This window comes from Pipra filicauda, unplaced genomic scaffold (assembly GCF_003945595.2).
Source record: "Pipra filicauda isolate LSUMZ 115617 unplaced genomic scaffold, ASM394559v2 scaffold93_size3172892_pilon, whole genome shotgun sequence".
NCBI lineage: Eukaryota > Metazoa > Chordata > Aves > Passeriformes > Pipridae > Pipra > Pipra filicauda.
The window spans coordinates 1,248,290-1,275,408 of record NW_024105131.1 but is presented as its reverse complement, the minus strand read 5'-3'; the positions used below and the strand labels follow the sequence as shown (position 1 = coordinate 1,275,408).

The 27,119-nt window shown below is 38.2% G+C and overlaps 1 protein-coding gene across 6 annotated transcripts in view; it reads left to right on the top strand.

Annotated features, from left to right (window-relative positions):
* The window catches only part of CNOT2 (CCR4-NOT transcription complex subunit 2), an 80,392-nt gene that overhangs the window by 6,229 nt on the left and 47,044 nt on the right, over positions 1-27,119 (top strand). For 4 of the 6 annotated variants that reach the window (XM_039391324.1, XM_039391323.1, XM_039391325.1 and 1 more), the window contains exon 2: positions 23,998-24,070. The exons of the other annotated variants lie outside the window; for them this stretch is intronic. The gene's annotated coding sequence lies outside the window, so the exon portion shown is untranslated. The remainder of the gene's footprint in view (positions 1-23,997; positions 24,071-27,119) is intronic. 6 annotated transcript variants of the gene reach the window in all.

Here is a 27,119-nt window from a genome sequence, read left to right as displayed (position 1 = left end):
GCTGGGCCTTTCTGTGCTAGTGAACACCTGCATCTGCAGAGTCCATTTATTAAAACAAAATAATTTTGAGAAGTGTATTTTAAAACTCAGTAGGCTAAAGGTAATCCATAGGCCCTGCTGTACTTAGGAGAGAACCTTAAGAGGAATAACATAGTGTGCAAATGAAAAAACGGTGGTAGTAAAATCTGTTGATAGTAGAATGTGCTTAATGGATTGTTCTGTTTGTAACTACAAGAAATAAAATAATTTAAAGTAGGTCAAGTATACACAGGTAACCCAGATTTTCAGTTAACTCAAAAGTTAAGCATTTAACTGAATTTATACTTTATATAGACATGTTTATATATGGAAACTTAAATCAGAAAGAGAAGTTAAGATTCAAATTATGGTCCTACAGACCTTATAAAATTGTGTCTAGGTAGAGGAAGGAAGTTCAAATTGGTGTGCACTCTTGGAAAAGGAATAGTGAGACCTCATCCACTGTGTGTTCTGTAGGATGGCAGCTGGTCAGGCATCCTGTAAGCACATGCAGACTTCCAGAATGTGTGTACCATAACTCTCTTTTCCCTGGGACGGGGGGAAAGTCATGAAGAGACGTGGAAAAGAAGGAAGTTGAGGGTTATCGTGGTTTAAGTATTAAGGAACAGAAGAACCAATCTGTAAGAAACTAATTTTTATTAGTTCTGCTGCTCATAGAAAAGAATATGTCTTTACGATTAGTAGTTTGTGTTTTGGTTTGGTTTTTCTTTATCTAATGAATGTAAATTAACTTTCATAGTCTCAGATGGTTCAGTATTTTTTGGGACTGTAAGGAGAGAACTCCAATCTGAATCAAATTTGATATTCTACTCCAACTGAGCAGTTGTTCTTTGTGCATATTGATGTAACTGTCCAAGGCTCTGCAACAGATTCCAGTGAGGTACTTAATTTTGTAATGTGCTTCTAAAAATAAGTGCATAGTCTTATGTAACACATCTTGTATTGTTAGCACCTAGAGGCTTCATCCCCACTGGTATGAAGCAGAACACATCCTACGTAATTTTTGATTGTGGGTATTTACATCCGAAATATTTTCCCTGTCAATGTCTATGGCCAAAGAGTAGCTTTGCTTATCTTTTAGGAGTATCAAATATCTCATTTGCATGGTTAGGTATGTTACTCCTCTGCATATCTGAGCAAAACAACAGTTTTTATATAGTTCAGCAGACATTTGTTTCTCTAAAGAAGTCCCAGGGATTCCTGCTCCCAGGTATGTGCGCTTTCTCAGAGATCTCTCACTTAATTTGGCTCTGTACTGGAACTGTGAGAGTTCTGTAAGTCCGTGGATGCTGCAGGCATGAAAATGAGATGTTAATCATATTAATGCAGCTTTGAGGGCAAACTTGAAATCTCCTAGAAAATAAACCTCACTATTTTTTCAGCACTTTAGGTGACATTTATGATCAAATTATACTGTTCTGCTAGTTTCTGTACGCCACTTCCTGTAGTCTTAGCAGTGTTTTGATCTCTTTAATGTGGCTTTTCTCATGCTTTTTGAATTCAGGCTGCAAATAACGTGTTAAATGATAGTATGCATAATGTTTTGCTGATAGGATGATACCTGTACAGAACAAGCTTGTTATGTGTACATAATTTAAGGGTCAGAAATTGAATTTATCAAGAATTATAGCTTTATTATGGAGGAACTGGGTTCTCATTTTTCACCACTTCTTGAAGTAGGTGCTATATTTCTATGTTAGGAGCACAGCTGAAATTTCTGAGTAGAGGACTGAAAGTTCATCTTGAACTCTGAGGCCAGAACAGAGACAACTGTTGTTTATTCTATTACTGTCCTTCTAAAAGTTAATTTTCTATAGTGTTGTTTACTGACATCCCAAGTCCTTCACTTTACAAGGTCCTTTTCTTTCCCTGAGGAATCTAGTTCAGTGAAGAATGATTTCCAAGGTATCCGTGGTCTGAAGAAATAGATACTTGTAAAACTAAACAAACAGGTAGTCCCTTCATTAGGTTGCAGCTTTAACAATAAACGAGATTTTTGTAGATGCTTTCTAATGATTGTTTTATCTGAACAATTCAAATAATTTAATTTTCTAGCAGTGTCTAGGTAAGGTATCCATAACTTTGGGACAGGGGAAGTACTGTCAGCCCTCAGACTTCCTTGTCGACCGTAGAGGTAATCTAGAAAGATTGAAAAAGTTGTAAAACTTGGTATTTATGACACCAGAAGCCCATGCTTCAGTGTGAGGGTTACCCTTGGTGAAGTATGGGTTACCTTTGTCCTTCCTGAGGCCAAACAGCATATATACATATTCAGGTAGTTAGATATGTGCCATTTCTACATGAAGAGGCTTTGTTTCTAGCTTGGATTTGGGTTGTTCTGTGGGAGAGTGGGCAACAACAGTTGCTGTAAGGCCTGTCATCCTGTGCCTTCTTCCTTTGGTTGTGTGTGTTAAGAAACCCTTTTGACCCAGCTTATGTATTGGGAGGGGAAGTCACAAAGCAATGCACCACCCTTCCTGGAGGCCTGTGGATACCATCCCCTTATGCTGGTGATGTGGAGACCATCCCTCCGGTTCTTGGTGAACTGCTGACTGTGCCTGTGAGGGAAGAGAGGAGGATATCTAACACAAAATCGTTGTTTCTTAGCTTTGCCTTGTGCCTAGAAGCATTTTGCATTTTCCTCAATTCTGGGCTCTCCAGAAAGAGCCCTGGGACACAGCTGGAGCACTGCAGCTCTGGAGGAAGGAAGGAAATTCATTTACTGGCCCTGCAGGGCTTCGGAGTGCCATGTTCTTTGTGTAGAAAGGCCAAGACTGTACCCTAGCCACCCTAGAGCAGCCATGCACCTTTGGTAGGCAATCAAGGAGCAGGAGAGCAAGGGTGGGGCAAGCATCCCAGAGGAGAAGAGCCTATGCAGGCCAGACCCTGTTATTCTGTACCTGGTGTGTCAGCTTGGGCTTAGCCTGTCACCCAGTATTGTGCTTGTAGAGAAGAAATGCAGTGTTTTTATAAGCAAATATGTTCTTCTGTTCTGTTTGGTATTTATTTCCTCTTTTTCTAGAGTAGGAGTCCAGGGAGCCAAACGCAAGAATAACACATTGGTTGTGTATTTCATTTTTTGTGTGCCCAGTCTTCTTTTTTACGAGTGTATCCCACGGTTTCCTCACCACAGCTATCTGTTGTCTGTCTGCTGGCAAGAGAAGATTGCTAATGTGAAGGAGGCCCTGGCAGTTGGCATTTTATCACCGAGCCTTCCTGGCTTGGTTTGAGCAGGGCTGTGTCAGGAAACTGTTGGTTTCACTACGTTCATGGGGGGTTGTTAGGAGAGGGGAGTTTTGTGAAAAGAATTTCCCATTTATTTTTGTGTGAAGAATCAGTACACACTTTTTACTTTAAATACTTAATTGTCCTGTTAATGTAATTTAACTTTGTGAAGTTAGTGTTTATCCTGCACTCATTGTATAACTTGCTATTTATGAGAAGTTTTAGATTTTTGTGGAAGATGGTATAATGCGCCCTTTCCTGTCTAATGAAGCAAAACTTTGAAATTTTATGTGAGGGTTATTCAAAATCTGCCTTTTTGACGTGCAGCTTATAGAATGAATGGATAGTCTTTTATTGACTAACACAGGGTCAGAATGAGCTCACATCCCTCTAATGTTGTCCTTGACATGGCACTCTGTAAAACTGTGTGAGTACGTTTTGATCCTTCTGAGGTATGATATTTTGGTTATGAACCTATTTTCTGTGAAAACCTTTAGTCAGTAATAATTGTAGTGACACTTATCTGCTACTGTTTTTACTGGAAAAGCAAAAAGTGTATAAAAACCCCAAGGGAATGATAGATTTTGCTTAGAAGGTAAGCTTCTGAAATTGTTATGCATGAAGAACATGTAAAATAATCCAGTTGTCAGGGTTAAACTAATACTGAAACAAGAAAAAAAATTGAAAATGGTCTTGCTTAATTAGTTGCCCTCATGCTATGTAGTATCAAACCCAGAAGACAAACCAAATTCGACCTTGGTTTACAAAAGAAAGTTCCCTTTGGTGGTGTGTTTTTTCTCTGAATGCAGCTACCACGGTTCTGCTCAAGTTATACTTTTTTTTCTTTTTTTTTTCCTTTCCTTTGTATTTTTCTCTCAGAGGTAAGACTCCAGTGGTGTCACAGGAAGGGTGCTATCTTGGAATAAGATGGACAGCTGCTGATAGAGTGGGTTTGGTTTGGGTTCTCCACAAGGCCTTGTTGTTCACTGGAAACCTCACCAGGTCCTGCTCCTGTCAGGAGTCTGACCTCTGTGGAAACTGTCAAACTGGCAAAATAAAATCAGCAAAAAATCAGAATTACGAATGGCTAGATTACTAATGGAAATATGTCCCTTGAGTAAGAATGAGACTCCTAGTGATACCTTGTAATTACACATCTGTTATGAGAAACTAATTTAAATTTGAGGTTGATGTATGCAGTGATCGTGATAGAAATCTATGCAACACTGGTGAGATGATCATATTCTTGCCCATAATCATTCTTCTGTAATATCAAATAGGCTTTCAAGTTTTAGCTATTAAAAGTTTAAAATTTTTTTCACTTACTGTGAGAAGCTTTTAGCTGTGTTAGTATATAAACCTAGAGAAGAGCAGCTATGTTCCATCAAATGGTGAAGGCTTTCCCTGTGTTAATATAGGCACATGATGCTGAGAACTTCAGTTTATCTGAAGACAGGGATTTAGATAGATACAAGGCACTTAAGATAGCTTTTTTTGTCTCCTGTGCTCCCAGAATTGTTCTCTTTTTCTACCTTATGTATTCATACGATTTGTCGGGTAGTTTGGGGTTTTTTGTCCCTGTGCTTTTCTTACTCTTTCATCACTTGTTTTCGCTGAGTTTCATTTCTTCCCCAACAATTTATTGAAAAAGATTGAAAAGCAAAGTTTTGGATTACCTCATTGTTCTTCCTGATGCTTAGTCTTTGTTTTGCCATGTCATAAACTTGTCTCATTTTCAGTTCATAAACTAAGAGGGATGTAGGTCACTGTTTATATGAGCGTTTGAAGTTTTGTTACAAACTCCTCCCTCAATACATAAGACCCTGCTTCAGTGACTGTTAAAATTGCAAATTCAAGGGAATCTGAATTGAAGAAATACTGGAATGAAGGTTTTCTTTCCTATCTTAACTCAGGATCCATCTCCATGTCACTGTTATATAGTTTTCTTCATCGAACGGTGTTTTCCCCAGAGCACTCTGGTCTCACTGGTTAGAGTGGATGCATGGTGTTCTCTCACTGAGGTTTTTTTAATCCCCTTGTTCAGATCGTGCTATCCAAAATTATAAGTAAATACTAGCTTAATGTTTTCTCTCCAGTTTCTTCGTTACAGTTTCATGCAAGTGCTTTATAATGTTTTTTGAAACAGTTATATTTTATATTTCCTCACTGAAGTGACAGCCATGCATTACAAATAGAGAAACTGAGACATTGGTTTAACATTTCATAATAGAAATGCCTTTCATTTAATTTGCAGCTGTGAATAGTTAATGATTCTGCATAGACTTGTAGTATTTCAAACAGAAAACACTTGTGAAAATCTTTGTGTGGCTCCCCCAGCATTATTAAAAAAATGAAAATACAAACCTTAAGAGATAGGCACAGAATCAGTTTACATATGGGGAATTTAGGCATCTTAGCTAGACACACTGTTTTCTTCCTATAGTCTCTGTATAATTAATTAGAGGAGGATAGAGGTGCATCTTGACAGTGGTCCCTGGTCCATTGGGCAAGAAAATCCAGAAGGGGTGGGTCCAAGATCTGAAGCTCTGCATGCTGTAGCGGCAGGGTCTTTGAGACCCTTCGCTTTCCCGTCAGCATCTTACATATCTGTCTCTTTCTTTCTGCAATTTCTTTTTCTGTTCCTGTTTTGAACTCTCATTCCTTTTCTGGTTCCCTCTTCCCCTAGCTATTTTCCTGATAGCACCCAGCGGGTTTGTAAGAGAATTAAAAGTATTTCTCAGTTCTAGGTTGAAGTGTCCTTAGCTTTTCTGTAGCTAGGCTTACATCCACGCCATTGCACAGAGGTCTCATGCAAGAAGGTGAAATGTGTTGTAAATCAGTGGAGAACCTGTATGATCTCCGTGTAGCATGTGAGCAAGGTGGTGTTGCAGAGCCTGGCAGCTCAAGCAGATTTGAGCAGGTCTTCATTGTTATGGTACACAGTGCTTTCTTAAGACATGAACATATCATACTTGTCAGTGTTGCACAGTGTTCAAGTCCTAGAGCATCCCAACAGACTAGATTTTAAGATGTTTTCAGCTGGAGAGGGAGCAGTGTTTCTGTTAAAAAACATTCAGAAAAGATTGAACTATCTTAGCTACTTAAAAAAGAATAAATCTGATCAGTTTAACCTGAAAGGTAGTTAAAGGTTGTCTTTGGGCATAAAAAGCTTGTGCGTTCTGTAATTTGACCAAGTGAATTGTCTTGGTTTGAATATGGGGTCTTAAAGCAGTGACTAAGATTATCCATCACAGTATTACTGCCTGTGCTTTCTGTAACAATGTAAGTTCTTAAAAGTAAAACTGAATCTGTGTTTTCATGGCTTTTTCTTCTTCCAAAGTAGTGCATTTTAAGGCAATTTTAAACAAGGCTGAGATTAAAGTGCATTTCATGTTGCATTATTGTGCAGTTCTCTGAACATGGAGTATAAGAAGAGCTATAGAAAATTTCTGGAAAGTCCTTAATTTAGAAGTGTTAGATAAACCTCAAGTTACAAGATTTTTTTTCAGAATTCCTACCTTTAAAACATGATAGTTTTTAAAGATTCCTTTTGAAAATGGCCCTAGAGTTGAATGCTTAAAAAGTATTTTTGTGCTCTTGAATTTTATTTTTTTTCTTCTGAAAAGAAGCCTTACTTGAAGAGATAAGTTGTATGCATAGGAAGATTATTGACACTTATAAAAATGGATTGGAAAACAGGGGTTAGCTGTGACTTTATAGTTAAAGAATGACTACAATTGTTTGTGTGGTAAATGAAGATACTTTAGGTGTAAGGGTATAGGAGGATTATGTGATGAGGAAAAGGGTGAAGCGTTTAAAAGCGAAAGTGTTATGAGAGGAGTGAATGTTCTCAGGTGAGGTGAAGGTTTTAGTTTCATTTGTTGTGTTCACCTACATTAAAACTACTGTAAAAATAGTAAAGACGTTTATTTAAGCAATATGTGACTAATTTTTTCCACTTCTTTGTATTTTACAAGTGAGGCAATTAATACTCAGACTCAGCTATAAATCTTTAGGTGTCTATTTAAGATCCTGATTTATCCCACATATCTTTCTCCACTTAATTTTAATGCTTGAGATGAAATTTCAGTCCTCTGACTTCAGCAGGCTAAGAGGTAGGCATGTAGGCCTCTGGAAGTCCAGGAAAAGAAATGCAAGAACTTAAGTATCCTTGAAAACGCATGCATAAACCAAATGGGAGCATTTGCTCTCGGAATGAATAAGAGTATGTGTGTTACTGTAATGTCATAGCCATTGTAAGTGGTGCTGTGCCCTTTTCCTCCTTTTCAGACTGCTTTTGGCAATACACATACAGCAGATGTATATGTTGTGTAAATATGCTGCAGATAATGAACAATTCGGTAGTTTTCAGTAGGATGAACTTATGTGTAACTGTGACATTGTGAATTGCTGGACTAAAGCTTTTCTTCTTTATGCTTCTGTTTCCGGAGTGGGGTATTTTTTTCTTATTATGCAGGTCTCGTTTTCTTCCTGTAACCCGGAGTTTTGGTAAAATTCTTCCTATGTAAATAGGCAGTAGTGATACTAGACTTGTGCTAAAGCATAAGAACCTGAATAGGTCTCGTATCACTATAGCAAATTACAATATATTAATGATTGAGAAAACCTTGGAATAATCTTTAAAAAACACCAGAAAACCCCAAAACTAAAACCCATGCAACGATGTATAGTCAGTAGAATCCCTGTGGGATTATGTGTTTTTTAAAGACTGCCTCTGTGTGCCTGTGTGAGTAGTGATTATTGAGATCTCAAATGAGAACGTGGTTAGCATATTTTCCTCTTAGGGATCGGTTCTGGACTCATATTTTCTTCTACCCCCCTCTGTCATCCCTGTGTTGTGGTGCTTGTCCTTCTTGGTGAAGGGCCTGAATTGAATTATGGTTTGTTTACTGGCTCTTACTGCCTCCTTTTTAGGCACAGAGCATCTGAGATCTTTCCTCTTAAACCTTCTTTGTCTGGGAAAGTCAGAGTTTGTAGTTTATAAAATTTATTTAGGTTCTTTTGGCTGAGAAGTGTGATAGTTTTTTAGTATATCATTTTATAATGATGTGTAGTGGTACTGCAATTGTGTTAGTTTTGCAGTCTCTTAATGTGTACTTCCTCCTTTAGATGCATATACAAATAATTGCCAGTTTTGACTAAAAAATGTAATTAGGTTACAGTTTTGTGCTTATTTTAAGAGAATCGGAACAGTATAAAATGGATTAAGTGTAGAATATGCAGAATAAAAAGTTTGCAAGCTATGTAATTTTTGCTCAGTAAATGACTCGGTGTCCTCTAATTGAGCACTTCTCTTGAGATCTGTTGTGATAAACCCCTTACTGGGCCACCATGCTGACAATATGAAGTTAACCCAAGGTACAGACTTTGCTTATTTAAACCTCCCTAAAATATGAGCTATAGGTCTTGTCACCAATTTCTGTGTCCTAACAAAGTTCTAAATCAGGCTATGTTGCCTTTCAGTTTTTTTAACATTTTTTCTTTAACATTTTTTTCGTCAAGTGTGTGACGTACTCAAGAATCACTGAGTTTTAGTAGCATTACAATTTATCTTTATGATATGTTTGTTCCTTAAATTGTCTACTAGACATTAGAAATGTGCTTGATGGCGATGGACTTATATAAACTGATAGACTTACTAGAAACATTTACTTGCAATTGTTTTTAAAAAAAGAAGAGTTCTGGATCGGTAAGAAATGTAATGGTAAAGTGTAATTTTTCTAAAAAGAGATGTGAAAATGGTTCAAGGGAGCATCCGTTAGAGCAGCAGATGTGTGTTACTCCCATATACATCTTGTAACCGACACGTGTTGATCGTGGTGCACTTCAAAGGAGTAAGCTACTGAAACAATTTCTTTCACTTAGGCTTTTATCTTGGAATGTTTGGTCATAATTTCGGAATGCTTTACTCTGAAAGAAAAGTATGAGTGGGTTAATTGTATTTTATTGAAAACTTTTTCTTAAAGAATTTTTTACCTTGGAATCTTACTAAATAACATTAAATAGTAACTATGCCAAGTAGAAAAGATCATGACACTCTTTAATACTTGAGTTAAAAATTTTAACTTACATTTCATGTGATTTTGAAGATTCTTGAAGGGCCAGTTCTTTTAAAAGGTGAAATTCCTTTTGTATTAAGTGTCGACCTTTCTGACGCTGGATTTAATTTCAGTATTAAAACCTATAGTTTCTCAGTCTTGCAGTTAATAGATACAATAGTGATGATTCATTTTGTGTGTGTGTTTTCATCATGTTACAGAGAAGTCTGGAGATATCTGGATTTTTTTTTCTATGTTTGTTAATTCTGTAGTGAAAAGTATGTGTTTATTCTTGGTTTGCAAACATGAATTGCAATCTCCAGACTGATATGCCGTCAGGTATGTATTCCAGAATTGGTCAGTTTGGGTTTTTCTAGTTGTGGTTTGTTTTGGTTTTTATTTTTAACACGTAGATTTGTTTTGAGAGTTGATATAACCTCAGATTGGCTATGGTACATTTTGCATTTTTTCAGAACTTAGTAAGCAGTTGTCAAGTGAACTTTTTCTTATAGAACCTTCTCATGGGAAATACACCAAAATTAAAAGCATGATACCCACTTAAAAATAACTTGTGTCCAGATAGGAGACTGAGAGTGCCATCTTCTATTTGTTTCAAAGTACACCTTTTTTAAGTGACCACTTTGGGTTATTGGGGTACTTAAAACTACCTGATGGACTTGCTAAGTAATGTCTCTAATGTCTCTCTTAGCCCTCTAAGTAAATGATGTCACTGTTAAAGGGTTAATGCAGATGTTACTTAGGCATGAAGTCTAGCTTCCCTCCACTAGCTCCAAGGATCTTGCCGTAGGGTTGTTATTATGGAAAGTAAATGTCCAGATCTGGGGATTCACTGCTGCGGCTGAATTAGGAGAGGGAGAGCAGATTCTGAATCTCCTGTCTTGGAGATCAGTGTCCTGGAAGGTACTAATATTTGATAAACAGATATCATACAAGACTGGAAGGAGGGTGTCCTCTAAAATACTGCATAAGGGTTTATAAAGTGGAAGTCATAAAGCTGTTCTTCGTTTCTGTGATTTCTCTGATTCCTTGCAGCTGGTCTTGCAGCTCACAATTCCAAGGGCATAGAGGAGTAAGCTCTGTCTCTCAGAATTATTTTTACTTATCTGCCATTTCTTGAAAATGCCGGTGTTACTATTCATAGCCTGCAAAAGGTGTTTTCTGTGAGAAGTTGTATTGGATCTGGCTGAGATGGAGTTCATTTTCCCACAGCAGCCCTCACAGTGCTGTGCATTGCATTGGTAGCTAGAAAGGTGTTGATAACACACCAGTGTTTTGGCTACTGCTGAGCAGAGCTGGCACAGCATCTGTTCTGTCTCCAACATTTCTCCCAATCAGGGGGCTGCGGGTGGTCAAGATCCTGGGAGGGGACACAAGTGGGCCAGCTGACCCGAACTAACCAAAGGGATGTTCTATACCATATGACATCAGCTCAGGTATAAAAGCCAAGGAAAGGAGGAGGAAGGGGGAACATTTGTTACTTACAGTGTATGCCTTCTGAAGCAACTGCTACATTTGCTGAAGCCCTGCTTCCTGGGAAGTGGCTGGACATTGCTTGCTGATGGAAAGTAGAGAATAATTTTGGGTTTTCTTTCCTCTTTGCTTGTGCACACGCAAACTTTCACTTTTGCTGTCATAAACTGCCTTATCTCAGCCTATGAGCTGTTTTCTATCTTATTTTCTTTCCTCTGTGCAGCTGGGAAGGAAGAGTGATAGAGCAGCTTGGTGGGCATCTGGCATCCAGCCAAAGTCAACCCATCACAGAAGTGAAAAACATTAGATGGAGAGATTTTAGAAAAAGCATGGCAATTAAGTTTTTGGACATTGTGGGATGTTCAGAACAGTGTCATGTTTTTCTGTCTTGGAAGCAAGAGGTACAAGCCATTTATGCAAGGTGCTGGTTTCCCCCAGAAAGAGATTATGGAAGAACAAAATAAAGCTATTTTGTGGTGTCAGCCTTCTGAGTGAAATGTCAGCTTCAGAGCAATAGCTTTGTTACAGCTCTGTCTGAGCAAACTGTTCATCACTACCGCAAAGAGCTTTGCACTTCCTTTTTTCCCCTTCATTCATAAATGCCTCCTGGCAAACAACGGCCTGCCAGCACAGGTACCTGTAAGACGGGGAAGTGAGCAACTAAACATAAACCCAGGAGATCCTGCCAGTTGGTAAACTGGCTAGAAAGTTGCTGTGAGAACCAATGGAGAAGTTGGTTGGCAGAGCCTGCTCTGATAAACGTGGAAAGTTGTTTTTTCACTGTTCATTGCTAGACAGGCTTGCGTAGTGCCTTAGGCTCTAACAGTTATCTCTGATTTCCAGCAAGGCAGCTGAATTAAAGAGAACTGCTGCATCAGGGAAAGACAGAAAAAAGTTTCTAAAAGGATATTTTAGGTAGTTTGCTGGGTTTCTCTCCAGCTTAAGTGTCATGTAGGAAGCAATTAGTGTTCTTGGTTCTACTCACAAAATTAGATTTTGGAGGTTATAGATGGAGTATTTCATAGATGGAGCAAGATCTTGGCTCGCCAACTAGTTTAAAGGTGTCATTGAAGTAAGATGATGTGCATCTGTTCCTGGTGTGACTGATGTGAGTTTCACAGAGGATGCATTTGAGATGGACCGAGTCGAGGTGAAGTCCAAGATTCTTTCTGTATAGGATGCCCATTTCTGTAACTGTCTGTAGCATGTGTACTTCTTTTGCACAACACTTCCAGAATAATTTCTGCTTTTTTTTTTTTTTTTTTTTTGTTCTGCCTTTGATGCCTGCTTAATTATCGTGCCGGTAAGCAAATGGTTAGGAGGCTTCTGTTTTCTGTGTCAGTATTACCTTTTTACAAAAGCTACTAACCCAAAATAGAACAGTTCAGTTAGGATGAATCTGCAAAATGAGTTACTGATAAAATAAATTTTGTGGAGGAGAAACTTCAAATCTGTGATCTTGCATGCTTCTTAGGTTTTTTATTTTGTTTTTGTTCAGTTTTTATCTATATGCCTATCTTATCCAAAGGTAGTTTTCTAATGTTTCCCAGCAGTCAAATTACTTACCTTCTTTCAGTGTGTCTGTTCCCAGGAGCCAGACCCTTCCACCTTTATAGTAGCAAGTCCTAGGTCTGGCTCTTGGCTGCTGTAGGCTGACTATCCATTATAATAGGCTTGTAGAATTTATTTCTCTAAGAATAGCAGTTTTTATAGTAAGTTCTGTTTGTCTTGCTTCTCAGACTTTAGATGAAGAGACAGAAGGTGCATTCCTTGCATTCTATCCATAGTGAAGGAATGAAGGAGGCAACTCAGTGCCTTCAGTAGAAAGTATAAACCTGGGATTTGCTCTTCTGTGTAGTAGCTATTTTTAAGGGATAAAAGGCCAGCAAATACATTGCAGGAAGTATTGGAATATGAAGCAGCCTGGGGATGAAACTACTAGGAAAACTTATTAAACTTGTTAAAAGACTATATATATTTTTTATATTTAAATAAATATCATTATCTCTTAGCATTGAGCCAGTGGCTGCTGGTGGGTGAGCAAGCGAGTGGCTGTGTGGTACTTGACTGCTGGCTGGGGTTAAACCACAACAGTCCTTTTTAGACAATTAACCCTGCTCCAGCTGAAACCAGCACGTTCCAGTTCCTAGCCTAGAAAGTGAGCCCCATGGCAAGCAAAGGAGTCTACTTCACCATGTTTTCACTACAAGCTGCAAGAGAACCTTTACTTCCCCTGCTCCAAGCATCTCCCCTGTTCCTTTCATAAGCAGCGAACAGAAACCATGGATGAACCAGGTAGGGGCCAGTGAGAGTGAAACCAGTCATCTGCAAAGTGTTCTCAAACCAAATAAGCAAAAAGCCTAACAATATTTTGAGTTAACTTTCCTCGATGATTCCGCATTTGTTTGCAAGCAGAGCTGACAACTGCATAAGCCACTATTTTGTACTTTTAGTAAAGTCCACAGTGGGTATTTATTGAAGTCATGTGCTGTAGTCTCTCTAAGGCGTATGTGTATATTGAGGGTGAAGGCATGTCTCCTTATCCTTGTAATAGTAAATTCTACTTAGGATATATGTAGCTGTTTATCATGAATTGCACTTTTATTTTGCTCTGTTATTCTTGCTACATTACTGGAAAATTGCTCTACTGACAATCTAAAAATAAGGGCATTTTGGAGTTATCTAATATCCATTTAAATAGCAGTGGATAAAATGCTTGAAACATTCATGGGATATTGTCCTGTAATGTTGAGTTAAACGGAGTGATTGGAGAAAAAAGTCGCCCATGTCTGGGCTATGTTGTTTGAGTAAATTAAACAAAATAGTTCTGCATCAGTGCCTGATTGTGCTAGACTAGCACATGTGTGTTTATAGCTCCATATAAACATACAGTGCTTGAAGAGTTAAGTAGAAGAAAAATTGAGGAAGTTATAATCCATTAGATGAAATAGAATGAAATTCAATTTGCCTGTTAATTGACTTCGCTGCAGATCAACTTCAGACAAAAAAGCAGGAATAATGCAGATGTGCTCAGGTATGTGCTGAACTCCCAGTGTCCAGAGGCTGAGTTGTCGCTGTTGGCATTGTCTCCATTCTGTTTCTGCACACACTGTGCCAAATGCTGCTTGTGCTCTAAAGCTGGGACTCGGATCCTGCATCCAAAAGTTGGAGAAGTACTTGGTTAACTTGTTATTTGCCCAAATACGTTATTGAATGTAATACTCCTTTAACTGTACTTAAAAAAAATACATTATTGCAGGTTTTTAACAGATAGGAGGATTGTTTTACCTTTGAGGCTTGAGTCATATGTGTGTTCACACAGAGATCCTTGCATGCACACAGCTATTTGAATTAGAGATCTCTTCTATTTGTAAGTGGTATTTAGCTGGAGCATTCTTGGTGCCCTCCCCTGTTTGCTGACAACACTTTACTATTTTTGTTTTTCCCTGAGCTGCGCAGTTTTTTACTCAGTTTCTGGCCTTTAAATCTACTTACCCTATTTGTCATTGGTATCTGTGGTAGTGGCTTTATGGTCTCTTTAAGCTGTGTGTAGTGTAGGGCAGGGCCAAAAGATGGTGGCTAGGTGCAAAAGCTTCTCTTTATCTCTTTCTTAAACAGCAGATGAGGTGGATGCTTGTTAACTTAACCTGTCTGGGCATGTGCTCCAGGCTGTGGATTTGTAGGGTACTCTAATGGATCTCTATCTTCCCCACATCTTCTAAGAATAAAATAACTTTGTAAGACAATGCAGGTCTTCAGCCATCTTTGTCCATCAGAGGGAATACCATCTGCAAGTGCTAGTATGACAGTGGCTTTACTTCTAGGATTTAGCTGCCCACGCTGCAATGTCCTGTGTATTAGAAGCAGTAGGGAAGGGAAGCATCCCACAACCCAACAGATGCTCTGCAGTAGCTAAATTGTTCTTACCTGAAGGTGTTGCCAAAGCATAGCTGTGCTTCACTGCTGACTTTGCTTCTTCTGCTGTTGGGAAAGGAAAGTCAGGAGTTCCAGGCTTCTAGGAGGATATTTTTGATGTTGCTGTCATGTCTGGCTGTCTTGACAAAATCAGAGAAGTTTTGATAGGCAGGAATATACCTGTGTTTTGCCAAAATGCTTGTATCTGTTGTAGAGGGTCTGCCTTTTAATAAACCTGTTTGCTGTTTGACCTGAAAACAGATGGTCTTTCATTTTGTCAGAGTTTCTAGCTGACAGTGGTGTCCACTGAGCCTTTTTTTTTTTTATCCCTAAGGTGGCTTTTGTATTGCTTGAAGTTCTCAGTTTCAGTTTTTCAGTCTCTTTTCAGACTTGCAGAAATATAGTCAGAGTTGAAGTCTTCACAAGTGTTACCTCCAGTTCCAATGATTCATCTATGTTCACTCTGTTGCTGTCACTGTAGGTATCCCAGCAGGTTTGTATTGCCTGCTTTGTCCTTCCTGCCTTCAGTTTCCTTCTCTAAAGTAAAAACAAACAAACGACCCAAACCCACAACAAACTCTCTCCTTTTCTTGGTGCACTAGCCACAAGTCTTACCAGTCATGCAACTACTGTCCTGCAGCTCATCACTCACTACCTTACCCTTTCTGCAGTCAGTATGGAATTTTGCTGTATCCTACTGAAAATTTCATTGCACTGCAGAGAGAAAGTATTTTTTATGGCCTGTTTTTCTAATATCAAAAAGGAGGAGAAAGATGGAGTAATATTCTTAAGCATTCATCTTCTCCACCCCCTTTTCCTTCAGGCTTTGGGACTGGCTGTTCTCTTGGCCATTCAGGAAAGAAACTGGTGTCTCTCGATTTCAAAACACTGCAATGGAAATATGGAAGTGAGTGTCACAGAGGAAGTATCTTTTTTTTTTTTTTTTAAATGGTGCAGAACTGCTAACTGTAAAATATGTGATTGATTGGCACTAAGATATGGTGATCTTGTCTCCTTTCTCTTCATAATAATGGAATAGGGGTCTTTTGATTGAGACTCAAGAAACTGTAGTGTCAACTTGAAGCATCGTTGGTTTGTTTCCCACTGGAAGACTAAACTTCAGGCACAGTGCCCAGAAATTTTGCATATATCCTATTCAGTTGGATGCAGCTGACTGGGATGGTTTTGGGCACAGTGTCTGTGAAGACTTTTCTGCCTTAGTGTCCTCATAACTATTAAGTCTTGCTCTAGTTACCTGTCTTGCTGCCTAGAGTAAGGCCCTTAGATTGTCTTCATAATGGGTTACTCCTTCCAATGTAAAGTTTGATTTGGATTAGCTTTACTTAAGGATGGGATGCACAGGTCTTGCACTTTAGAGTTGCTCATCCCAGTGAAACAAAAATGTCACATCATCTTTCTGGAGCTGGTCAGTGAAGTGGAGCAGCTGACATGTTGCTGGTTTTGGGTAACAATGATGATTTGTATCATTACAGTATAGCAATATTGAAAAAAATGTTGTGAAGTCACGTGATGTTCAGCAGGACAAAATAATTTAACATGTCAGGGGTTGAGTGTGCCTTTAGTTGTTCTCTGGGTGTTGTGAGTACCTTAGCAAAAGTCTGACTCACTTCATGGCTTTGGTGAGTGGGAGATTTGGACCTGTAAGGTAGACGTCTACAGATAGATCTGTCATCTCTGTTATGCATTCAGAGAATAATTCTTGAAATATCAGGTCTCTCTGTGTTGGTGCTGCAGTGTGTGTGTTGGGATTTGAACACCTTAGGGTGCAGCAGGGCCAAATTTGACCCTTAGCACAGCAAGGTCAAAATTTGCCTTAGACCAGTGTATATGCCATCCCAGATACTGAGAAAGACATGAGTTTGTACACAGGGAAGAGATGTGGATTTTAAAGTTATGTTATCAGAGGTCCAGTATGAGGAAGAATTACAAGTAAAAGATGAAAAGGAGTTGTCAAATAATACAAGCTAATGAAGAAATTTGAAAGAAGCAAGTTGAGAAATGTGATTGAATGTGCAAATATTGTTAGCCATAAACTGAATATCATCCTAGGTTTTATGACTTTGAATACTGTTCCATTGCTCTTGTATGATCTTTTCAGGGCAGGAGGGATAAAAGAAAGCTTACATTATAGGAGTTCTATATTATCAAATTAAAAAAAAAAAGTTCTACCTATTCATAAAGCTTTTGAAATCTGTTGTCCGTAGGGAGACTTTTTTATTGAGATCTGCATGTACACACATATTTGTGTGTGTGTTTGTATCTTGATTCATGGATTGTTATACCCTTGCCCCCTAAGTTGGTGAAATGATAATCTTTGTTCTGCTAGAGTTGTTAAGTCATCTGGGTGATGCAAGTGAACAAGAATGTGGTTGTAAGGTGCCAAGTAGAGAGGTTTATTTTGTTTTTACAAGTAAACTGGACAGAAAAGTATACACAAGTGTGAGTGTTTTAGGAATATCTGTCCATTAATATGTTAAAGCTAGTATTAATAATCCTGCATTGTTTTTCGTCATAATAGTCAGATGTGACTTTTTTCTGAATGGAAACTGTTACTGTATTTTAGACTTATGTATGGAAAGAAAAAATGATCTTTTTGATTTTATTTTGTGAGGTGGTTAAAGGGGAAACTGAGATGAGAACAAGTTCCAAGTATTTCTTTTTCCCTACTTAATTTTACCTGGATAATAGAAAGTTTTAGAAGCCTAATTTGGATATTTCTGTGCATCTGCACTTACTAAGTGTGACAGTCACGTAGGTGGTTCTGCTTTGAGAGCAGTCTCCCATTCAAGTTGATAGAGGTGGTGTCTGTGTAAAAGATCATTCAAGATTACTGGTCCTTTATGTTCAGTGTTTGTTTTCTGTTAACTGCCTTTTGTGTAGTTGTTTTGTGCTCCTGCCAAAGCTCTGCATGTTTGAGTAGTTTGTAAATAATTTTTGATTGTTCTAAACGCAGTTTATTGGTGCCTGTTCTACTTTAGGCTTGAGCTGCTGCATCCTGAGATACTAGTGTCAATTTAGAACCATTTTAGATGAGCGCAAGATGCAGTTGAAATAGAGTATGTGAGAGCATAAATAAGTGAGCTGCAGATAAATACAGCAAGTGGTAAATTTTAGTTTAATTTATTGTACATGGTTAATTAGTTATTCATTTTAGCTGGTGGTTGTTTTTGCGTGTGACAAATAAAATGATGGCATTCTCTTTAGCATGAGCCATTGGAATTCTGGTGTGACAATTTTAGGATTATTGGCTTTGTTTCAATCAGTAAGATCAGAGGAAATGTGAAATATGCTCATTTAGATCCAGTGAGTAGGTCTGTCTCACTTATATTTAACTACCAGTAGCAAGATTGAAATCTACCTCTTTAAACTTCTTTTGTAGTCAGTGGCTTGAGATCACTCCAGGAGCGATTCCTCCCCTGACACTTCTCTTGCCTGTCTGTAAGGCAAGCCTAAGTGTTTTTGAAAGCAGGATTCTTCATGCAGCTGTTTCTTAGCTTTTCAGTTGCTGGCAAAGAACCTGTGCTGCATACTTGCTTGGTTTGGTGGAGCATACAAAAGGGCTTATTACCTAGAGAAACCTTTTCTTTTTATTTGTGCATTAGTACACACAGGATGAGTGTATTTCTGTGTAAGAAAAAAAAATTCTCAACAGATTGTTCCTGAAAATGACCAAAAATAGTTGGGATTAGAATCACTGATCAGATGAAGGTTTTTCAAGTGTGTAAAGTCAAAGCAGTTTAAGAATATTTGAATTTGAAGAAAGATGTTGGAATAAATTTCAACTATGACAAAAGCAAATGAAAATTAAAAATAATGAAATTGGCCATCAGTCAAGACTTACGAGTATGAGACTACAGAGAAAATATTTTTCGGAGTAAGTCTTCTACAGGAACAAAAGCAGGCAACTTTGTCCAGTATTCAAAATGCAAATATTAAACTCATGTATCACAAATAGAAGCAGAATATAAAAAGCTGTATCTAAGCTTAGCATAGAGGAAATTTTGTAAAATGACATTTGTATTTTAATGTTTTTTAGTATAAACACTGTTTTGACATTTTTACTGGAATTTGTAAATTAAATAATTAAATTTTTCCAATAGTGAAATATTTCCATTTGTCTTTGCTGTATGTGACCTCAGGTCTCGATGTCAGAGGCATCTTTGTTTTAGCTTTGCATGAACTTGTATTAAAGTTCGGAATGCTTGAAGAAATATTTTTCAATTTTTCTGGCCTGTACCATGTGTATTTTCTGGTTTTTTTTAACTAGGATTTTTTTGTATGGAGACACTTGTCCAAGCTATCTTGTCTTAAATTCCAAGTGGAACTGTGTCAATGTGAATACTGCATAGTATTTCTGAAAATCAAAGAGGAGAGGGGGAAAGGGAAGCTGTTGTTTGAGAAAATTTTGGATTTTTTGTGATTTTGTCAAATCTTAAGCTAATAGCCATTTTCTCTCTTTTTTTTTTTTTTTTTTTTGCTTAGATTCTTTTTTATTCTTCTGTGACCTCCACTCTGTGTCTTACTTTCTTTTCAAATAAGATGCCTCTTAGAGTGTATTATCTTCTTTCTCTTGTTGTTAAGTACTTAGCAATTTTTTTTTCAGTTAGTAAAAATGGAAGGTTGGTGACTTGGTTAAGGTTTGTAAAGCTCAGATTATAGGTGGAATTGGACTGGGCATTAGTCTTGAAGCTTATTTTGAAAGAGATTTTGTACAAAATCAAACTGTGCTGATGCAATGATGTTCTCTGGTGGTGGAGCAGAAGATTTGACTAGAGTAGAAGCAGTAGATACTGTGTATTTTAAGAAAAGCTTTTGGCATACCCTGGTATGGTCTACATAACTTAGCTAAGGAGGCGTGTCCTAGACTGAAGCTTTAATCAGTTGTCTGGAAAACTGTAGTATGAGTACTTCACTGTGAAACGGTAGGGAAACTTCAGGTTTCATATACATTTTCTTGAGCCTAGTACTTGTCTATACTTTCCTGAATTATTGGATAGAATAGAAAGTAAATGTACCCATTTTGCATAAAAATGCAAATACAGAAATGCCAAACAGTAAAAATATGTGATCAATTAGCAGGAAAGGATGTAGTGCTTGTAGTGAGCAGTGAGACATTGAAATCTGCTGTGTGTTGTTGAGGGAGAGAGGGAAGCTGACACCGTTCCAAGATGTATTCACATGAATGCCTGTGTCCAAATAGTAGTGAAATTCTGTTGCTGCATTCAAAGATGCTAGGACCTCATGTGGAGTACTGTACTTACAGGACTAAAAAGGAATGGTTCTAGCAAGATGGACCAGAAGAGCAGAGCTGTTCTCTGCTGGGAACAAGTACAATGCCATGCCTCACAAGCACCAGAGGAAAGGGAGAGGGAAAGCTGTTCTTTGCCCTCTGGGAAGAGACAAGATCATCAGGATGTTTTGTATAAAAAGGTTTTCAGGAGGTTGGAGGGAATTTGGGTAAGTATGGTCAGATGGTGGAATAGGTTCCTCAGGGTGGCTGTGTAAGGTCTCTCCTGGGTCTGAGAGCCGTTAATGGTGTTACCCAGTAAATACTGGCTCCCACCCTCTGGAGAAGCGAAGGCTCAGCAGGAGCCAGGAACTACCATGCAGGACATGGTAGCAGCTGTCAGCTTCTCTTGAGTATGAGGTAACTGTTTGCTATGGAGAATCTAATGTTTCCTGCAAAATTTTTAATCAACAAATTAACATCTGGTTTGGGAAAGAAGAATACAGTTTGATGCACAGCCTTTGGGCCAAAGAATTCTCATTTCCTGTAAAACTTGGAGAGCAAAAGCCCTGTAATGAGGTGGAATTATGGTGATTTTAATCAGAATAGAGTTTGTGTTTGTATGGGTGAAATAGACCAATATTTGTATTAGCATGTTGTCTTCTCAATATAATGTTATAGACATATGTAACAACATGAAGATTGCCATTTTTCTCATTCAGATGTATTTATTTCCTATTTGGTTTGTCTATAATGCTCTTCAGTCATATGTATTTTGTTACTTGAGTAAAGTCCCACTTGTGCTTTATCAATCCCTGTCGTAGGGATAATGAGGCTGGAGTGTTTTGGAATTTCATCAATGCTATTTTAATTTGTCTGGTAAAGATTGCATTATAATGGCATGAGATACCTTTCTTCCCTTGGAACTGAACAGAAAGCTTCTTTGGTGTTGATGCTGTAAAGAGAGAACAGAGAGGAGCTGAAAGAAACCCAGCTCCTTCTGTGACTGCATAGAGAGGCTTTGCAACCCAAGCCTTTTCCCTTCTTGCAAAACAAAGGGGGAATCTAGTTTTGTGTTTGAATTATGACACTTATTTACTGATTATACCCTAGCACCAGTTGCTTATGCTGTGATTAAGTTTGTTATATCTATTCAGGAAAAGAATATAACCCTTTCTCTCTAAGTTCTCATATGATTTTGTTATATTTACATGTCAGCTATGGTGTATGCTCCCACCAATAGGTTTATAAGACAGGATGAAAGAGCATGTGTAGCAAGTCTGAATTTAATGAAATAAAATAAATTTATTACAGTCTGAATGATTACAATGTTAGAAGAAATATGTAATATTGTCAAGTGTAGGATGGTAGAATTGAAATCATAACATTTTAAGACAAGTAAAGAAAGCAGCATTACTGAATATGAGGTGAATTTAGAATCTACGCAGAAGGGAGTTTTGGAAACTGTAAAGTTTTCTGTCCTACAGCGTTGGAGTCCTTGAAGGATCCAGTACTTTTTCAGGCGGAAGGATTCTGCCAGTAAGATTTAAGTGGTATAATTTGTATTTTTATAGCTAACTGCTGTGGGCCTGGGCAACTTGGTTGCTTTCGTCAGACACTTAAAGCCATGTTTGGTGGTAGTCTCCTTGAATAGGTCCCCTGCAATGTCAGTGCTTTGGGAATAATTTCAGTGAAGTGGGTTTTTTGTGTTCCTTAAGGCTGAAGAAAAAATTTTGCAGACTAAGCATATACAAATTAGTTAGTAAAACTGGTTTATAATTTTGCTGCTTTTCTAAGGTAAGAAACCTTAGGAAAGTATGGTGTAGTGAGTTGACCCTGGCTGGATACCAGGTACCCCCTAAAGCCAATCTCAGTCTCCCTCTGCAACTGGACAGAGAAAAAAAAAAAGCTAAGGGTTCATGAGTAGAGATAAGAGCTGGGAGAGGTCAGCAACTGATTACCTTCACGGGCAAAACAGACTCAAAGTGGGAATAGTACTTAAATTTATTACCAACAGGATAAGAGCAAAAGAGTGAGAAATAAAACAGTCTTAAAAACACCTTCCCCCCACCCCTCCTTCGTTCCATGTTCTCCCTCCTCCCCCCCAGCAGTGCAGGGGGACGGGGAATGGGGGTTGCGGTCAGTTGTTGTTTCTGCCGGAGTCCTTTCCCACTCCCGTGGGGTCCCTCCCACAGGAGACAGTCCTTGATGGACCTCTCCAGCGTGAGTCCATCCCTCGGGCAGCAGTTCTTCCCAAACTGCTGTCCTGTGGATGAGTCCTCCATGGGGTGCAGTCCTTCATGAATGAACCATACTGACCTGGGTCCCCACAGGTGCCACAAGTCCTACCTGGGAAAAGCCTGCTCAGTGTGAGCTCCTCTCTCCATGGGCTGCAGGTCCCCAGCAGGACCCTGCTTCATCCTGGGCCTCCCACGGGGTCACAGCTTCCTTCATTAATCCACCTGCTCCAGCAGGGGCTCCTCCATGGGCTGCAGGTGGGTCTCTGCACCCCAATGGTCCTCCATGGGCTGCAGGGGCACAGCTGCTCCACCATGGTCTGCACCACGGGCCGCAGGGGCCACAGCTCTGGTGCCTGGAGCACCTCCTGCCCCTCCTTCTGCACTGACCTTGGTGTTTACCTTGTTGTTCCCATGTTCTCACTCCGCTCTTCCCTGTCTGGAATTCCTTCTGTGCAACAACCTTCTGTTCTTAAATACGTTATCACAGAGGCATTACTTTAACTCCTGATTGGCTTGGTCTTGGCCAGTGGCAGGAAGTCCATCCTGGAGCTGGGTGGCATTGGCTCCACGGGACAGGGGAAGCTTCTAGCAGCTTCTAACAGAAGCCACCCCTGTACCCCCCCCGCCACCAAAACCCAGCCACAGAAACCCACTACAGGTGAGAAGGGACAGTGCAAAACACTTGGTGGAGTTTTACCATGTAGCTGCAGTACCCACATCTGCTTGTGTTTTCCTCTTCTGGGCATCACTCTTACAGTGTGGGTATGCTCTTTGGCTTTTTGGTGAAAGAAAAGGATAACTTTATGATTGTATGCAACAGCTGGTTCCTTCAACAGACCCTGAAAGGTCATCCTCTGCTTTCTGAATTGTTTTTTGGTGTTGGTTTTTCTGTTTGGTTTTTTTTGGTTGGTTGGTTTGTTTTTGTTTTATTATTTGGGATTTTTTTTTGTAGGGTGGTGTTGTTGGTTGGCGGTTTTTAATTATTTTTTCTTCACATTATTTTCTTAATAAACTAAGATTTCTGTTGGGAATGGTTTTTCTCTTCCTTCTTCTCCTTTGGATTGGGAAACAGAGATTCTGTGCTTTCACTTTAGGTTTTGTTTTTCCAATCATCTCTGAAAACTGTTGGGCCATAAATTTGAGCTTGTTCTCTTGCTGTCCCAAGCATTGGGTTTGGAAGCATTTCTGTCTTTTTATAAGGAGGAAAAGTTCCCTTTAAGATGGATAATAAGGAGTTGTCGGTATTCAAGTTCTATTTGGGTTAGCATAGAATAAATTACATACAGTTAAAACTAACTTTGGGAGCATTTGTGATTTCTTATGTGGTTTTCTTGAGAGACAAATCTGTATTATTAGAATAACTTCTCTTTACAGGATCAAGACATCTGTGCCTTTTTGTTTGGAGACAGGATCTGTAGATACATTAGATGTCTGTAGTCTTTCAGTAATTTTGTGAACTTTCTTTTTCTGGGAAAAAAATTGCAAGACTGCTGATACATCTTTTTCTCAAGTCGCCAAGCAAGTAATAATTTTGGGTTTAAAATGAAATTTCTCTTTTAATGATTGCTGTTTCAGTTTGATCTTTATTGTATTTGGATTTTTTTACTTTAAAACTACTCAGAAGCTTTTTATTTTAAGTTTATTTTCATAGTATTTGCAGTCCATAAAATGTTTTCAAATGCGTTTTTTCCTGTTTATGGAACAGTAGGAGTTGTAAGAAGGTTGGAAGAAAACAGTGTATTTTTATTAATAATGTTTTATTAATTTACTTCATTTACAGGAAGCGGTCATCAGTCAAAATTTGCTTACCTCAGCAGAGACAAAAAATTAATGGGCAAAAGTGCAGTGTGTAGGTAGGTTGCTGTTTTCAGTGCACTTAAGGTTCTTCAAAGAGAACCTTATTCCAAGGGAGTGGGAATAGCTATCAAAATATAAGATTTTGGTCTTTAAAATATTAAGGTAGTAGATTCAACAATGAGGTGTTGAAGGAACTGGCTTTGAAGTATATTAAAGTGTTCCCTTCTTTTATGAAGTTTTTATTAAAAAGTGCCTTGGAATAATGCATATGTGCATTTAAGTGGTTGAGAAAAATAAAAACAAGTGTGTTTATTTGTACATGTGCTTTAAAAATTTTTGCAAATACTTTTCTTTAGAATTTGTAAATAAAATGTTCTTTCTGATAGTCTTCCCAAATTTGAACATAACGTATGTAATATAACTTATAAAATGATTTGACACAGTCATCTTTGTTTATTTTTGTATGGTGTTTTACTACATTTAGTGCATTGAAACGTACTGCAATAATTGTTACACTTTAGTATCATTTACTGTAGTCTGTAATCATAACAAAGTTAGTCAAGGTTCTGTGATTGTAACTTTGCAGCAGTTGTACCATACAGTGGGTGGGTGAATTCTGCATTTTGGCATATGAATAACAATCACATTTTATTTATCTCCTTAAAAAAAGAAATAAAATAAATAATTAAATTTTTTGTATTAACAGAATTTGCTTTACACATAAATGTTATTTGGAATTCTTAGTGCTCCCTTAGCTCAATTAGCAAGGCTAAAAAGATCTGCAAAAAAACCCCTTAGTTTTGCTCATACAGAAATGTATGTTGTTAATAATGATATGGGATATTTCAGGATAGCATTACATTTAATTCAATAAAATTGTCTTTGAAGATGGATGGTTCAATTTCAGGACTGTTTTATCTTTACATCAAGAAATAAAAATTCAGTGCATCGTTTTTTATTGCAAGTCTCAAACTGTGGTACTATGTAAGTGTAGCCAGTTTTTATATTTGTGGCCTAAACATAGAGTGACATTTCTAAATTGGGTATTATGGCATTTTAAATATAAAATTTGTTACATTCCTGTGAATTAGGGAGGTATTTGAATGGTCTGCATACTGCATTAATTAGAGACTACAAATTATTGGGGGGGGATGTGAATGTGATAAGAAGGCATGAAGTTAAAAACATATGAGTTAGCTTTGGGGTTTTGCCAAATAGCATGTTAAAGTAGCATGGTCACATTCCCAGAAACGCGTCATGACATGCTTGGGAGTCATTAAATTAAGATGAGCAGAAGAGTTAGTAAACCTCAAGAATAGCTTGCTTTTGTGATTACTCTGTTTTACATTTCGGCAATATGTGTCTGAATTTAATGATACACTGTGGAAAGTCCCAGAAGTAATTTTGAAGAGTTTTTCCTCTCTTTTGTCACGTATTGTTTGTTGTGCTCAGTTAGAATTCAGTTGGAGGATTTAAATCCGAATGTGGACTTTCTCCTACGGGATCCTAGCTCTTGTTCCAGAATCCCAGATTGGTTGTGAGAAAGCTATGCTTGGCACAGGTTGGCTTCTTGTTCCTCAGAGTAACTTATCAGTGTGTTGCTTTTGCTTTCCAAGGCAGTCTCCAGACTGTTTTGGCTTTCCTAGAGCAAGGCTGAGTAGGTACTTTACCATTAGAGACTGCAGCTTTTAATCAGTAGTTTCTGAGAATTACTTTTTGTAGCAAAGCATGTTTCTCTTCAGTCTCCCATGTAGTGCTTGGAAAAAAGCTGAGATCTGAGCAGCCTGTGGTGTGAAATTTAGTTCCCTGTGCAGGTGAAGGCTCGGCTCTGAGGGCCAGTGTTTAAAGTGCAGTAATGGAGTATGTGGGCTAGTAACCAGGAATTTGGGAAGTTGTAGTTCCAGATACTTCAGTATCAGGAAGTTAGTCCTGACTTAATTGCTGTGATAAGGAAGGCAGATGACTGTTCTTGTTCATGAATTTATGTTCTGAACTAGGCAATAGGATCATTTCTTAAAGCCAGAAATGCTTGAGAGAGATGCATACACCAGAGTAGGAGGAATAAAGACTGGTATAGCTTGAGAGCCCCTAGGCGTGTGATTCAGGAGTGGCAGTGCAGCCCTGCTTATTTAAATTTGGACTAGATATGATACTTAGTGAAGCAGTACCAGACAGACCTGTTTTGAAATACTGGATCCATAGATGAAAAGTCATTAATTTATTGAGAGTAATCTTCAGCTCTGTTCATTTTGAAGTATTAAAATGGGTTTGTCTTGTAAAAGAAGCCAAATTTGGTTGTGCGCTTCTGTATCTCTGTTGTCTCTCATTTCCAGTTTCTAGCAATTTTGATACCAAGGAGTTTCACAGAAGCCTTTTACACAAGACTATACTTTGTATGTTTTTCTTCCTTTAAAAGTAGGTATTTTAGAACAGAACTTGGAACTGAGAGATGCTTTTGTGAGAATGTTTTCAGATACAGATTTTTGTTTGTATTAAATCCTTGCAAACACACTGTTGCTGTGAACAAGAATGAAGCAGTTATATTTCAGAGCCCCTGATTCAGAGGATATCTGTCCCTATGAATGTATATGGAGGGAGGGAGCAATGTGTAAAATTCTACTTTAATGTAAGTGCAAGACTAATTATAAAAGTTAGTGGTCTTTACAGAAAGGGACCAGAGAATTCCTGTAGGGAGCAGCATGCATACTCAGCTCTTGATGAGAAGAAATTTGGAAACATCAGAACAGAGTAGAAGTTCAGATAAATATTGTAAGTCACAAAGTTCCCAGAGGGACTCCTGTCTTTCTCCTAATTAGGCTAAGCCACAGCTTTTCTTCCTTTTTTGTTGGATCACTATAAATAATTGACATTTGAAGTAATTTTTCCCCTGAAATTTATCAGCATTTTAAGACAGAAGGCTGTTACACTGGAAAACAATAATAAAAGGAGGAAAATGGAACTGACCATGAATGCACTTTCTACCTAGAAAGCAGAAAACTTAAATGTTTTCATTTCAATTTGTTGTCAATTAATCTGAACTAGAGACTTCTCAGGAAGCCTAGAAAAATGAATACACAGAGGATTCAGAGAAAACCTTCCAAGTGC